At 39.6% G+C, this 11,256-nt stretch overlaps 1 non-coding gene across 1 annotated transcript; it reads left to right on the top strand.

The window, feature by feature from the left end:
• Positions 1-9,301: 9,301 nt before the first annotated feature.
• Positions 9,302-9,405, top strand: LOC148544593 (small nucleolar RNA R71). Its single transcript, XR_015901578.1, has one exon. It is a non-coding gene; the product is annotated as a small nucleolar RNA R71 (small nucleolar RNA).
• Positions 9,406-11,256: the final 1,851 nt, after the last annotated feature.

The raw sequence follows: 11,256 nt of genomic DNA, 5'->3' as shown, positions 1-11,256 counted from the left end.
ATTAAAAGATTTCTAGGAAGCAAGTTTTCAACCATGGAACAATTTTGGGAAGGAATTGTAATATCATGCTAATCATATGAATAAGTGGGTAAAGACTTGATAAAACCACTCAATTAAACACAATATAAATCATAAAATAATGGTTTATCAATCTCCTCATACTTAAACATTAGCATGTCCTCATGCTTAGCTTAAGGAGATAAAGTAAATGAGTAGGGAAATGCAAAACTCATGCAATGCAATACAACCTATATATATGAATGCAACTATATGATTCTTGTCTACTTGGTTAAAAGTAAATAAGCTTTTCAAGACAAACATAGATCAAATTCCACTAATTCAATTTATACAGTGAAAATAGATAAAAATGTAAGAAGACAGCTCATGAAAGCAGGGAACATAGAATTAAGCATTGAACCCTCACTGATGGTGTATGTGCACTCTAGTCTCCCAAGCGTATAGGGTAATCACTCTACTTTTCTCTAATCATGTTTTCTAAACTTTGTTCTTCACCTAACCAATCAACAATATTTAATGTACTAATACAAACATCATGAGGTCTTTCAAAGGTTGTAATGGGGCCAAGGCAAAGATGAGGGTATATATATGGCTAAGTGAGCTAGAATATAAATCTTTGACTAACCTAAGCTTTTACCTAACATACACATACTCTATTTAATTCTAATTCATGCCTAGCTACCCATAATTTCCACTTTCACATTCTATACTCATGTATTAACTTTTTCTCTTACTTTTCTTGTCACATATGCATTGGAGCTTTACTTAACTTAGAATTGGGGTAATTTTGTCCCCTTATTTATTTAAATATTTATTAAATATTTTTTTTATTTATATAAATAACATATTAATGCACATGGATTTTTAATTTTTTTGTTTTACATGAGTAGGTACCCAAATTTCTATTATTTTATTAAGGTAAGAACATAACATATTCCTTTATTAACCCATGTTTCCACAATTTTTCCATGCTTAATTAACACACAATCTCTATCCTAAGCTAACCAAAGATTCAATTTGGGGTGTTTAATTATTTTTCTGCTTAAGGCTAGTGATGTGGTAAAATATAGAACAAATGGGATTTAAAAGGCTCAAAGTGGCTGACAAGGGTGATTTAAAAGGTAAGCTTATTTGGGATAAGTGAGCTAAACAGGTAATGGCTTCAATCATATACATGCATATAAATACATTAAGCATTGGACATATAGGATGAAACAAAACAAATATTACAATCATAGAGAAGTGAACACACAAGAATAAAATATTTATGGTTAAATAATGTAACCATGTAATTAAGCTCAAAATCTCACGAGTTGTGTGTTCTTAGCTATTAAACTATGTTCCAATTACAACTTCAAACAAATTTAACACAAAAGTTTTGATTTAAATTAGTGAAATTTTTCAAAATTAGAGGGTCTTAAGAGAAACTTATTATTTTTCAACCAAATAGAACATGCATGCAATTAACTTATTACTATGCAATTTATCCTATTCTACAAAAGAAAAACTAGCTAAATATTCTATTTTATTGGTGTTTTAGGGAAGAGAAATTACCTCCGGAAGTCAGGTACTGACCGACCTCCCCACACTTAAAGCTTTGCACCGTCCTCGGTGCCATCTGTCAGGAACAAAGGGGGGCTGGTAGCAGCATCTCCACCATCGGGACTGTCATGACTCCCTGTGCTAGTAAATGAGGTGGAGTCCGGGGTGTCTGGGTCTTCTCTAGGTGGTTGGTTACCAACAAGTAGCTCCTTGAGGTATGTAAATCTACGCTTGTTATGGCGCTCTCTTTGCTTTCCTTTCTGGTCAAGCCGTTCTAGCCTCTCAAGTATCTGATTGAGCAGTTGGTTTGTTGAAGGTGCTTGTGGTGTGGAAGAAGAAGGAATGTCTTCTGCTGGTTCTGCGCTCCGGTTGATAGTGACTGCTGGAGGTCTGATATACTTTCCGTTAGGGACGTATTGATCATCTCGTGGAATCATGGCTTTGGTGTCCCCAGCTCTATAGGAGACTCCGGCTGCTGAGACTAGATCTGAAACCAAGGCGAGAAAAGGTAAGTTGTCCGCAATCTGTACGTGTCCCATAGCATGCCGAATGTGTCTTGGTAAATTGAGGTGCTGGTCTGTAAGGATACACCAGAGTAAAACAGCCATGTCTGCAGTGAAGAAGGATTCGTGAGTGCTCGGAAAGACATAATGGGACATAATTTGTGCCCATACTCGAGCTTCCAAGGTGAGTGCGGAAGCCAATATGCCCTTAGGTCGGGAATGATGGTATCCGTAGATCCATATGCTGCCAGGTTGTGCGATAACTCTGAGAACGGCGTCCCAGTCAAATTGGTATGTCTGGCACTTGAGTGAGGCTTTTTGGAATGCGTCCAATCCTTCTGGAGCAGAGGGAAGATCTAAAGCTTGTTGAATGGCCTCTTCAGTTATGGGGACTTGCTTCTGACGGACATAGACAGACTGCATGGTTGGCATGTGAAAATTTGAGTAGAATTCAACTACCCATGATAGATTAACCTGCCGTGGCTGTCTCCGTAGGAATTCCTATTGTCTTCGCTCAATGCAGGGCTCAACAATTTTAGCAATGTTGGTCGGGAGGATAAGAAGGTACTCATTGTTATAGTTCCTTTCAGCCAGGATGGGGAACATCTGCTCATAGTAGCGGTTAGTGAACCGCGCAGTGTCCTTTGTTGGAAAGGCTTTCTCTTTTTCATCGACCTTGATGATCCTCTTAATTTGTTTTGTTGAGGGTTTCACCGCTGTTGAAGATGGTTCTGCCATTAATGTTCTTTTTGTTCCTCTCCTTGCTGGTGGTTTGGGAGTAGCTTTCTCTTTACCTTTCTTCGTGGCCATCCTGAAAAAGAAAAAAGAAAGTAATATGTAAAGCTAAAGGTTCGAGCAAGGGAGGGTACATTATGGGTGATAATCAATGCACGGTAAAGAAGGATGTCGTTAACACATGGTCTAGACTACATGTGAAAAGTTCATCAAAGGTGATAAAGCAAGTGCATGTGATGGCAATTAAATGCAAGATGTTTATTGGCATGCTGGCAAAGGCATGAGTAGCATAGATCAAACATTCAATGTCCAAGTTAGATTACCAAGCCTTTCAAACTAATAATCTGTTTGTATTGATAATTATATTTAATTAATAAAATATAAAAGGGGTTTTGTGAAAAAACAGGCATTAAAGTAGTAGAATAGAATAATTTAAAATAATGCACAATGCCATACGGGCTATTTCACAAACACTTAGCATGCATGGTAAATATGTTATTGAAAGTAGTAAATTGAACATGCAAGTGACCCTTTAAGGAGTAATATTAATTGTCAAACAAATTCATAATAACTCACAAGCAAAATATAAAAGAAAAGAATCACCTAGTTAAATATCTAACACCAATTAAAGGAATAAGAAGAAAGAAAAGAAAATATAGATAATGAAAGTGAAAAGAGAAAGAAAACATAAATAAAAATATAAAAAGGGAAAGTAAAAAGTAAAGAAAGAATGAAAATAACCTTGATAATGGATGTGAAAAAGAAGGGAGGAGAAAGTAAAAAGTGAGAAGGAGTAAAGAAGGAAGAAGGGAGAAGAAAAAAATAAGAAGGGAAAAAGAAAAACTAGGATTTGGGGAAGAAAAGATATGATATTTGGCTGATCTGGATAATCTGTGCGCCGCATGTGACGCGGACGCGTGGGTCACGCGGTCGCGTGACTTGATTTGTGCGAGTGGTGCGAGAGCAGCCTCGCGTTCGCAGGACTTTCTGTTTCAAACTCATTTTGCTAAAATTTAGGGTGACGCGTTCGCGTGGGTGACGCGATCGCGTGAATGGCCATATCTTGAGGACGACGCAGCCCGTGGAGCATGCGGTCGCATGGTAGGGCTGGTGCTTCCAGCATCATTCCAGCCTAGCTCCATCATAACTTGCTACCATACACCTCTTTTACGTCGATTTTTAGGGGCACGCGGTCGCGTGGGTGACGCGAACGCGTGGGAGGCGCTTTTTCCAAAATGACGCAGCCGCGTGATTGATGCGGCCGCGTGATTGACGCGGCCGCGTGATTGACGCGGCCGCGTGATTGACGCGGTCGCATGGGCATGGTTGTTCCTAAGGCACGCCTCCAGCCACGCTTTCGCGTGACTTTCTGTTCAATTCTATTTTCTTCCCAACGCACCTATGACGTAGTCGCGTCAGCGACGCTTACGCATCGCGTGCGTGCTTTTTTTTTTATGTAGAATGCAAATGCAACTGTAAACTATATACAGCTATATGCTGAGATTATGAGAAGAGTCATCATCATAAATGAAAATAGAATAAATTAAAATAAAACTAAGACTAAAAAAGAACGATCATACCATGGTGGGTTGTCTCCCACCTAGCACTTTGCTTTTACATCCTTAAGTTTGACACTCGTTAGGCTCATTCTGCTTCTGTTGGTTGGTCTTCCAGGAGGAAAACCTCTAGTTCTTTGTTATTCTTCATCTTTTCACCATGATAAAGCTTCAGGCGATGTCCATTGACCTTTAAGAATTTAGAGCTAGAAGGATGACGCAGGTGAAAAACTCCCTATGGCTCTGCCTTTTTTACTCTGTATGGACCTTCCCGTCTTGATCTTAGTTTGCCTGGCATAAGCCTCAGCCTGGAGTTATAAAGAAGAACTAACTCCCCTGGTCTGAATTCTCTCCATTTTATGTGCTTGTCATGGACAGCCTTCATCTTTTCTTTGTATCTCCTGGAGTTGTCATATGCTTCTAGGCGAAGATTCTCCAGTTCTTCTAGTTGCAGCTTTCTTTCACCACCAGCTTTCTCAAGATTCATGTTGTACTCCCTCATAGCCCAGAAAGCCTTGTGTTCCACCTCCACTGGAATGTGGCAAGCCTTTCCGTATACTAAGCGGAAGGGGCTCATCCCAATGTGTGTCTTGTATGCTGTTCTATATGCCCAGAGTGCATCTTGTAGCCTGGCACTCTAGTCCTTCCTATGAGGTTTTACTATCTTTTCCAGAATACATTTTATCTCTCTGTTAGAGACTTCTGCTTGCCCATTGGTCTGAGAATGGTAAGCTATTGCTACTTTGTGAATTATCACATGCCTCTTCAGTAATCCTGTTAGTCTCATGTTACAAAAGTGAGTGCCTTGATCACTCACGATTGCTCGTGGTGATCCAAAATGGCAAATAATATGGTTTTTAACAAAGGAAACAACAGTGTTAGCATCATCAGTACGGGTAGAAATTGATTCCACCCATTTAGAAACATAATCTATAGCTAACAGTATATAAAAGTAACCATTAGAATTTCGAAATGGACCCATGAAGTCAATGCCCCAAACATAAAAAATTTCACAGAAAAGCATAATCTGTTGAGGCATCTCATCCCTCTTAGATATATTACCAAACCTTTGGCAAGGGGAACAAGATTTACAAAATTCAGTAGCGTCTTTAAAAAGAGTAAGCCACCAGAATCCACAGTCTAGAATTTTTCTAGCTGTTCTTTGAGGGCCAAAATGTCCTCTACTCTCAGATGAGTGGCAGGCCTCTAAAATAGACTGCAATTCTGATTGAGGCACACACCGTCTAATTACCTGGTCAGCACCACACCTCCACAAATATGGATTATCCCATATAAAATATTTAGACTCGCTTTTCAGCTTATCTCTTTGATGCTTAGTAAAATTTGGAGGAAAAGTGTGGCTAACTAGATAATTAGCTTCAGGTGCATACCAAGGAACTACTTCAGATACTGCATGTAAGCTATCAAATGGGAAATTATCATTTATAGGAGTGGAATCATCCTTAATGTGCTTAAGGTGACTCAAGTGGTCTGCCACTAAATTCTGGTTACCACTCCTATCCTTAATTTCTAAATTAAATTCTTGCAGCAGCAGTATCCAACGTATTAGCCTTGGTTTGGACTCCATTTTAGCTAATAAATATTTTAGAACTGCATGGTCCGAGTACACTACTACCTTAGTACCAAGTAAATAGGCTCGGAATTTATCCAAAGCAAAAACAATAGCTAGAAGCTCTTTTTCAGTAGTAGTGTAATTAGATTGAGCAGCATCTAAAGTCTTAGATGTATAAGCAATTACAAAAGGATCCTTACCTTCGCACTGAACCAGCGCCGCTCCTACTGCATGGTTGGAAGCATCACACATAATTTCAAATGGCTGGCTCCAATCTGGTCCTCTCACAATTGGAGCTTGAGTTAGGGCGATCTTCAGCTTATCAAATGCTTGCATACAGTCCTTACTGAACTCGAACTCAATATCTTTCTATAGCAATCTGGATAAAGACAATGCTACCTTACTGAAGTCCTTAATGAATCTCCTATAAAAACCTGCGTTGCCAAGGAACGAACGGACTTTCCTCACGAAGGAGGGGTAAGGTAAACTAGAAATAACATCCACCTTTGCTGGATCTACAGAAATACCAGTATTAGACACAACATATATGCTAAATGAATCACCATATATGCCAGTATTAGACACAACTGTCTAATACTCTAGATGAACTATCCAAGCAAAGGCTAAATGAATCACCATATATGCTAAAATCATCCATAAAAACCTCCATACATTTCTCAATAAGATTTGAAAAGATACTCATCATACATCTTTGGAAAGTAGCAGGTGCATTACACAAGCCAAAAGGCATTCTTTTATAAGCATAAGTTCCAAAGGGGCATGTAAAAGTAGTCTTCTCCTGATCCTCAAGAGCTATATGAATTTGAAAATATCCTGTATGAATTTGAAAATATCCTGTATAGCCATCTAAAAAGCAATAATGGGATTTACCTGACAGGCAATCAAGCATCTGATCAATGAATGGTAAGGGGTAATGATCCTTGCGAGTGGCTTAGTTGAGACGCCTATAGTCAATGCAAACTCTCTATGAATTCTGCACTCTAGTTATTAGGAGCTCTCCATGCTCATTTTTTATTGTTGTGACTCCAGACTTCTTGGGCACCACTTGTACTGGACTAACCCATTCACTGTCTGAGATGGGGTAAATGATATCTGCTTCAAGTAGTTTGGTTACTTCTTTCTTAACAACTTCTAAGATGGTGGGATTCAATCTTCTTTGAGGCTGACGGACAGGCTTTCCTCCATCTTCTAAGAATATTCTGTGCTCACAAACTTGAGGGCTGATGTCTACTGTATCTGCCAAGCTCCATCCAATTGCTTTCTTATGTTTTCTCAGCACACTGAGCAGTTGCTCCTCTTATTAAGAGGTAAGTTCCCTTGCAATGATAACTGGGAATTTCTGATTATCCTCAAGGTAAGCATACTTGAGGTGTGGAGGGAGGGGCTTTAATTCTGATTTCTGCTCATAGCTAGGTTCTGGATCATCCAGGGCTGGTGATAATAGCAAGGGGTCTTCATTGTTTTCAGAAAGTGTCCCCACACTTGGGTCTTGCTCCATGTGCTTCTCTCCCATTTCTTCTTGGTGAACTTCAGCTACAGTTTCATCAATAATGTCGCACTGAAAGATAGAATTATCTTTCGGAGCGTGCTTCATATCTTCATTTAAACTGAAACTCACTGTTCTGCCATCTATCTCAATGGAGTAAGTTCCTGAGAATGCGTCAAGCTTGAACTTTGAAGTCTTCAGGAATGATCTTCCAAGCAGGATTGATGATGGTCTTCCTGAGTCATTAGGGGGCATTTCCAAGATATAGAAGTCAATGGAAAATGTGAGCCCTTTAATGCTCACTAATACATCTTCAGCAATTCCAACTACTGTAATAATGCTTTTATCTGCTAACATAAAACGAGCTGCCGACCTTTTTAAGGGAGGGAGCCTCAAAGTATCATATATAGACAAAGGCATTATACTAACACACGCTCCTAGATCACACATGCAGTCAGAAAAAATTACACCCCCAATGGTACAGTTGACCATACATGGACCTGGATCACTACATTTTTCAGGTATACCTCCCATTAAAGCAGATATAGAACTACCTAAAGGAATAGTTTCTAATTCATTAATTTTGACTTTATGTATGCACAAATCCTTTAGAAACTTTGTATATTTAGGTACCTGCTAAATAACATCAAAAAGGGGAACAGTTACCTCAACCTTTTTTAATATCTCTACCATTTTGGGATCAAGTTCCATCTGCTTTCTGGGCTTCCTTGCAAGGTGTGAAAATGGGATAGGGATGGCGTTACTTGCAGCCTCTGCATCCCTTGGTGCTTCATTCTGTGGTTGAGCTGCTTCTTCTTCAACTATGTTTTGTACGTCCTCTTCCTCTTTAGCATCTTCCACTTCCACTACATCCTCAGCTGGGACGTGTTCTGGTGAGCTTGGCTCCTCATGGTTCCTCTCTTACAGTGTGGTTCCAGACCTTAAAGTGATGGCATTGATGCCACCTTTGGGATTAGGTAGGGGTTGAGAAGGAATTCCACTAGAGCTTGAAGGTTGATTGGTGGAATTAGGTGACAAATCTAACCGGGAGACGAGAGCTTGTAAAGTAGCATCCAGACCATTTAAAGTAGAGTTCAGCTGCGTCTGCATGTCTTGTTGTCCTTGTGCAAGAGAATGAAGCATATTGTCATTTGATGAGGAATTGGAGTAAGCGATCTGAGGAACCTGCTGTTGGTTGTGCTGGGGTCCTTGGGGCTGTCTTAGGTGAGGTGCTCTGTAAGGTTGGTTTTGATTCTGCTGTCTATTATTATTATTGTTATTCCACCTCTGGTTTCCATTGTTGTCTCTGCCTCCTCTCTTATAGGTGTCCCTCCAACCTTGGTTGGAGTTGTCTTGCCATCCTTGGTTATAGTTTCCACCTTGGTTGTAGTTGCCACCTTGTTGATTGTATCCTTGATTTGGGCGGTCATAGAAGTTATGAGTGGCTGCCATAGTGTTGTCTTCCTGTTGGAGCTACGGACATTCATTAGTATAATGACTATAATCAGCACAGATCCCGCATACTCTTTGTGGAACCAACTGTTGGCTTTGCTGTGGTGGGGGAGGCTGAGCTTTATGTGTTTGTTGTTGGTTTATCTGCATCTGTTTCAGTAGGTTGGTCATTTCACATATGCTCTGGGTAAGAGCAGTAGTTTCAACGCTAGAGGAGATCTCTGCAACAGCTTTTGAGTGGTCGCACCTCGGCCTGTGATTCCTAGTGGATTCAGCTAAGTCGCTGATCAGTTGCCATGCTTTATCTGCGGTCCTATACTTTTTCAGGGAACCATTACTAGCACCATCCAGTGTTGTCTTATCCCGGGGGTTCATGCCTTGAGTGAAGTAGCTGATCAATACCAGTCTATCAATCATGTGATGGGGGCATGTGTCCAGTAGATTGTTGAAGCGCTCCCAATATTCATAGAGAGTTTCAGATTCGCCCTGAATAATCATATAAATCTCTTTCCTCAATCTATCAGTAACTTCAGCTGGGAAGTATTTTTCCAAAAATTCTCTTCTAAGCGTATCCCAATTAGTAACAGTCACTTCAGGTTGGGTGAAGTACCATTTTCTCGCTTTTCCCTCAAGAGAAAACGGGAAAGAGGTTAACAGAATAGAGGTTTTATCTGCACCATGACGCCTAACAGTAGAACAGGCTGTCTAGAAATTCCTAAGGTGCTTAATAGGCTCTTGAGCAGGTAAGCCATGAAACTTGGGCATCAAGTTGATTAGGCAGTCTTCAGTTCAAAGTCTGCAGCCATGTTTGGATGACACACTTGATACAGTTGCAGGGTGAAGTCTGGGGCTCCAGCTTCTTGGAGAGTAATCCTCCTAGGTACTGCCATGTTACCTGCACGTGAATTAACTAAATCAGTAGTAAAGGAGCTTGTCTCGCTCTCAGATGGCAGTTCAGATTCACCCTCAGATGAGACTGGTGAATCGATAACAATCACTTCACGACCCTCAGAAGCTAACCGACGTCGAGCTCGCCTAATACGTGAAAGAGTTCTTTCAATTTCAGGATCAAAAGCGGCTAAGCTCGGATCAGGCAATGAACACGTCATTTAATGAGAAAGAAATATAGCTCATGGTAACAAAATAAAAATAAAATATGTAAATAAAAATAAAAATATGTACACTAATTAATAATCTAGCACACTATTGCAACTCCCCGGCAACGTCGCCAAAAATTGATGCGTGGCAGAAGTTAGACCAATTAAGAGAATCTTAATAAGAGAAATGCGTTGCAAGTATAGCCCTTAACCAGCTAAAGTCTGCCTCACCAATTTAAAAAGGGTTGTCACAAATTTTAGAATTAAAAATATTGGGAGTATGAGTCCCAGGTCGTCTCCCAACGAGTTGCAGGGAAGAGTGCTAATTTATTAATTAGAAATTTTCCAGAAGGTTTGAGTTGGATAATGAGTAATTAAAATAATTGTAAATTAAAGTAATAAAACTAAGAATTATTATTAATAAAAAAAATCCTTGACTAGGGAATTGATTAATTGGAAGTTCTATCCTTGTTGGAATCTTCTCAAGAGTAATGTAAAGCGGTTGTTGTTTTCACTTAGTTAACCCTTACTGAGTAAAGGAAAGTCAAGTGATTGGGCTGATTCTTATCCGCAGATCCTAGTCCTTTCCCTTGGGAAGGTCTAACGTTAGTAGATATAGAATTAGCCAATAATGTTCAATTTAACTAAGCACTTGAGCATTCCAACTCAAGTGTCTCCTCTTAATCAACCCCATGTCAAGTAGAAAATCTACTCCATTGACATCAAATTAATATTCATAAAAATACAAGAGGACATATTTGAATAAAATAAAATAAAATAGAGATTTAAAATTAATTAAAGTAAAAGCAATTCTATGTATCAATAAATCCAAAATGCAACATACTTATTTGAATAGGGTCAATGAGCAACTAATAAGAGTAAAGGAATAGGGAAACAAACTAAGGTAATGTTTTCAACGGAGGTAATGACTCTTCAGCATCCAAAATTCAAAGCAAAAGCATAAACTATCAATGTAAAGCTAATCTCCATTCAGATCTTAAACTAAAAGTAATCCTAATATCGATGTATCCGAATGTGTGTAGATGCGTATTGAGTCTCTGCATGTTCCCTAGCTTTAGTCTGTGTTTCTGGGCCAAAAACTGGGTAAAAATGCAGCCCGAAATCTCCCCCAGCGTATTCTGTTATTTTTGCAGATCGCGCAGGTCACGCGTACGCGTCGTCCAGGCGTTCGCGTTATTCAGCGATTTTTCTTGTCACGCGTTCGCGTCGTCTACGCGTTCGCGTCATTCGTGCAAACTTCAATCCACGTGTT

The sequence above is a fragment of the Arachis ipaensis genome, chromosome B9, assembly GCF_059453495.1.
Source record: "Arachis ipaensis isolate K30076 ecotype BB chromosome B9, ASM5945349v1, whole genome shotgun sequence".
NCBI lineage: Eukaryota > Viridiplantae > Streptophyta > Magnoliopsida > Fabales > Fabaceae > Arachis > Arachis ipaensis.
This window is presented reverse-complemented; position numbering and strand designations above follow the sequence as displayed.